General features: G+C 37.7%; 1 non-coding gene across 1 annotated transcript; it reads right to left on the bottom strand.

The window, feature by feature from the left end:
* Positions 1-4,500: 4,500 nt before the first annotated feature.
* Positions 4,501-4,607, bottom strand: LOC142856642 (U6 spliceosomal RNA). Its single transcript, XR_012911685.1, has one exon. It is a non-coding gene; the product is annotated as a U6 spliceosomal RNA (small nuclear RNA).
* Between the last annotated feature and the right edge of the window lie 588 nt (positions 4,608-5,195).

Here is a 5,195-nt window from a genome sequence, read left to right as displayed (position 1 = left end):
AGAGGTTATTATAAAATGTGAACACCTTGCAAGTGGCTATATCAATGTATCACCAGTTTACTCTTAACTCTCCATAATCATTGAGTGTCCACAATTATTAAATGTCTGTAGATCTTCACAAGATTGTGGGTATTCAAAAGCCCCATTCCAAGCTTTAGTTAACTGTCTATATAAATGAGTGGAGGTGGAAGGGTCTCATGAGTCCTTTCTCCCTGTATGGCAGGATGCTGACAGGCTCAGTCTTGTTCAAATCTTGTGTAAGTAATCACAGCTATTGAGAGTTCATGGAAACCAAAGCCAAGTCATTCCTGTAACACAGCATTTCACAAGCAAAGTCTTCTGGCTCTTACATTCTTATCCCCTTCCCTTTTGCTAGGTTTCCTGAGCCTTGAAGGGCCATAGAAATATCTCATTTGCAGATTAGCACCTGAGAGCCAGTTATTCTCTCCACTTTGAACAGTTTGGAGTGTCCACAGTTATTGTTGCCCACCACGAAAAGCATTTTCGTGGTGTGGAACAATTCTGTATTCTGTCAATTATGTTTTAAATAAACACTGATTGGTCAGAAAACAGGTAGGACAGAAAACTCAGTCAATGGCTGAGACAACATGGCCACTGGTTAAACTGGGCATTGTGTTCTTTGCCATTGAATGAAATACCCCAAATAATGAAAGCATGCTAGCAAATGTTGTGTATGCAACTTAGAATTCTGTATCTTTTATTATGATTTGTATCAGTCACTTTTGGTTGTTGTGATAAAATGCAATGCACAAAGGCAACTCACAGAAGAACTAATTAGTTTTGACATACATTTTCACAGGAACAATCCATAATGCTGAAGGGAGGGTGGCAATAATCAGTTGGCTAGCATAAGAGCTGAGAGATTGCACCTCAAATACAAGCAGAAGGCAGAAAGAGTGAACTGGTAATAAGGGAAATCTATGAGTTCTCAAAGTCATGTCCTGTGAGGTACTTCCTCCAGTAAGACAACACCTCATAAAGGTTCCATAACCTACCAAAAAGGCCTCCAACTGGGCACCAGATGTTCAAAAGCATGAGCCTATGGGGTCCATTCTCATTCCAACCACAGAAGTGTTTCCCTTCTATCATAAGTTCCAGGAAAGGTGCCTTGAGATTCTTTTTTTAAGCTTCTTATCCCTCCAAAGAAAGTCTCTTCTTTCTTGTTATTTATTTTGACTCTCATGGAATTTTAATTCCAGAACATGTATTTATCATATGTGCCTTTTAGTGCTTAGATAACTTTCTGCATTGATCAGGAAGCTCAGCCAAGTAGACCTCTTCCTGGAAAATTTCTGGATGAATTAATATAGCCTTTATATTATTCAAATCATAGAAATCATCAAATGGCAGGCCATTCAAACTTTCAATATTTCTTATCTGTTATTTTAAATATTTAGAGTCAGTATAATATATAGTTTTAATCTCCTTTCCCCATTTATCTATGGAAAAATCATGAGGGCTTGCGACAGTTCAAATTTGAATACTGCATAATCACTTTATTGGAACAAAATTCCAGCTGCAACAACCAAGGCATCCAATGCTGCCTTTCCAGTCAAGACTCCTATCCAGAAGACCTCAGTACTGTTAAGACCACTCTGGACAATCTTTCCTGTCTAGATAATATTCCATTTAGGCAAGATGAGACTCTGAACACCAGCTGACACAAGTTTTAACTACTAATAGTTATTCCTACTCAAGATTGGAATGGGAGAAACTCTGCAGTGATTCAGTTGCTTAAGAAGAATAAGAACTGTTGGAGTTTTTTCCTCCAGACTAGCCCAAGTAGTGGTAAGAAACTAAAGCATTCTAGAGAGCTGCCATGGGTGTAAATAACAGAGATATGTCTATGAAAGACAAGAGGCCACGAAGAGCGTAACACAAAACCTGCAAACTCCTGTCACTGGCAGATTTCTTGAGGATTACCAAGGGTTAAGAGCCAAGTGTTGCAACAATTTAGGGGTAGGGTGTGCAGCAACACCTGGTTAGTGCTGGGCTGGTGGCATGCAAAGCAAAGGATAACAAGCCTATGTCTTGGGCACCTATAATAGTACATCTCTGGCTTTGAGATCGTAGAATAATAAACCTCCAGTTTTCATAGTCTAGAGCTGTGAGCTTCTTGGTTTGTGAAACATTCCCCTATGCTTCTGCTGCTCAAAAACTCTAGGGTTGATCTCTCTTTTTTCACCCGTTTGAGAGTTCCATCTTTAAAGAGCAAATCAATCCTCAGTAAATCATTGTTGGCCTTTAGCATGGTAGTCTATCTTATCTACCTTCAGAAAAGTCTACTTATATACAACAGGCAGGAGGGATTTTGGAGGGGCTATTTTAGAATTTTACCTATAGTGCATATAATCCTATTTCTCTTTTGTTGTATTATTTGAGGTGATTGTGAGTAGGAATAATATGGTGTTTTTTTAACCCAGAAATAAGAAGTATCTTTAAAACATTGTGCTTATGAATGATGGATGTCTAAATAGATGAGTCACATCTATTTTGGGAGACTGCCTTTCCTTTATCTTTTCTTTCATCTAAACACTAGACTCTGTCTATTGGATAGTGGCCACTCAAAAGAAAAGTTAGCTCTTACTTATCCAATCCACTGATTTTCTTCTGAAAATACCCTTATAGATATACTAAAATGTAATACTTTATCATCCATCTGGATACCCCTTAATCTAGTCATACTGATCCCTGATCACAGAAAACAACTTTTTCACAGATTATATTTTTTTATTGATTTTTATTGAGCTCTACATTTTTCTCTGCTCCCCTCCCTGCCGCTCCCCTCCCCCTTCAACCCTCCCTCAAGGTCCCCATGCTCCCAATTTACTCAGCAGACCTTGTCTTTTTCTACTTTCCATGTAGATTAGATCTGTGTAAGTCTCTCTTAGTGTCCTCATTGTTGTCTAAGTTCTCTGGGATTGTGGTTTGTAGGCTGGTTTTCTTTGCTATATGTTTAAAGACACCTAGGAGTGAGTACATATGATAATTGTCTTTCTGTGTCTGGGTTACTTCACTCAAAATAATGTTTTTTAGCTCCAGCCATTTTTCTGCAAAATTCAAGATGTTGTTAATTTTTTCTGCTATGTAGTCTTCCAGTGTGTAAATGTACCACAGTTTCCTTATCCATTCTTCAGGTGAGGGGCATTTAGTTTGTAATGTTTAATTAAATCTGAATCGTAGGTGTGTGATCAAAGATATGAGGAACTTGATGGAGGAGGGTCATCTGTCTATCTGTTGATTTTATTGGTTAATTAATAAAGAAACTGCTTGGCCTGATAGGTCAGAACATAGGTGGATGGAGTAGACAGAACAGAATGCTGGGAAGAAGGGAAGTGAGGCAGACACTATAGAGCTCCTCTTCAAGATGGACGCAGTGTAAGAACCTTCCTGGAAAGGCACGACTCGTGGTGCTACACAGATTATTAGAAATGGGTTAACCAAGATGTGAGAATTAGCCAGTAAGAGGCTAGAGCTAATGGGCCAAGCAGTGTTTAAAAGAATACAGTTTCTGTGTAATCATTTTGGGTAAAGCTAGCCGGTGACCAGGAGCTGGGCGGCGGGAAGAAACCCGCAGCTCCTTACTACAGGAACTAAAAATGGTGACAAATTTCTGTTGTTATCCAGATAATGGTTTGATTTGAAAAACACAAGAGAAGAAATCTATAGGAAGCACCTGTATTTCAAAATAAAAACAATGTGTTGATTATGGGTAAGATGAAAGTTGAGAATATTAACAAATTTAATGTATTCTTTCAGAATTTAAGACAATTTTTAAACTTCCTTTTTAGTCTTTGTGTCTTTCACATTAGACATCCCAGTCCCACTCATTTCCTATTCTTTTGTATCTGTCCTTCATCTGAGCAACCTCCCCACCAAAATCAAATAAAATAAAATTTAGGAGAAAAAAAAGGAAAGAGAAAAAGAGAAAACGGGGAGATATCATTATAGAAGCTGTACTGTGTCACAGGGAGTCATACAGTAAACACTTTTACCCATATATCTTTATGTGCAAGTGTTGTCTGAGGTTTCCGTCCTGCGCAGTCCTACAGTAATTCAGTCCCAAAGAAAGACACAGAGGTCTACATTAATTATAAACTCATTGGCCTAGTAGCTCAGAGTTTTATTAACTTTTATATCATGTATTAGTTCATAATTCTTGTCTGTGTTAGCTATGTGATTTGGTACCTTTTTCAGAGAGGCAGTCACATCTTGCTTCCCCTGTGTCTGAGTCACAACTGCAGACTGTGCTTCCCTCTTCCCAGAATTCTTGTTGCCTCACCTCTACTTCCTCCCTGGCTGTTGGCCAATCAGCATTTTATTAAAAATAATACAAGTGATAGGATAAAAGACAATTGTCCCACAGCATGCATGTGTTCATTGCAGAGCCATTGAGCTATTTTGAGGACTCTGGTCGCTGATACAACATTGATGCTGGGCCCTCAATGAGACTCTTCTTGGACATCCTGTTGTTGGCCTAAAAGTATGGGATGCTTCACAAGTCTGTTTGTCATCTTTGCACAGGGGCCATGCTAATCTTATCTGTAGAATTCCAATTTTAATATATGTGCTGCCAAAGCAAGCGCAGAATTTAAGATAATTTTTAATTTGTCTCTATTTTTCAATTTTGTTATGCATTGTTAATTTTGTTAATTTGCTGGTAAGCTTTCTGTATACTATAATTTCACAGAAATGTATGACTTTGGATTTCATTCACAACATTTTATAACTTCAAACCATTTTTTATGTTTAGCTTTCATCATGTAGTAATTGTACCACCATCTGTATAACCTGCATCTTATAACATGTCAAAGTACTTAAAGTACAATAACATAATGATAAGAAACATTATATGATCTACTTAACGCTTATGTTAAATATAAACAACTATACATGCTATAACAATATACTGCCATTTCTATGATGCCAATTCTCAAAAGACTACTTTTATGAGTGATGTGTATGTGTTGGTGTTTTTCTATGAGTGTGAATTAGCATGTATGTATATGTGCTCACAGTAGCAAGAGGAGGGCATCAGATTATGTGCAAATGCAGTTTTAGTGGGTTGTGAACCTGTTGCATGGGTTATTGAACCCTAGTCCTTTGAACAAATAACAAGAGCTTTTAACAACAGAGCAATTTCTTCAACCTTAGAAATATTGATGTTTGGGGAA

This window comes from Microtus pennsylvanicus, chromosome 8, assembly GCF_037038515.1.
Source record: "Microtus pennsylvanicus isolate mMicPen1 chromosome 8, mMicPen1.hap1, whole genome shotgun sequence".
NCBI classification, from domain to species: Eukaryota; Metazoa; Chordata; class Mammalia; order Rodentia; family Cricetidae; genus Microtus; species Microtus pennsylvanicus.
Note: the sequence above shows the minus strand (reverse complement) of the source record. Positions and strands in the feature narration are given on the sequence as shown.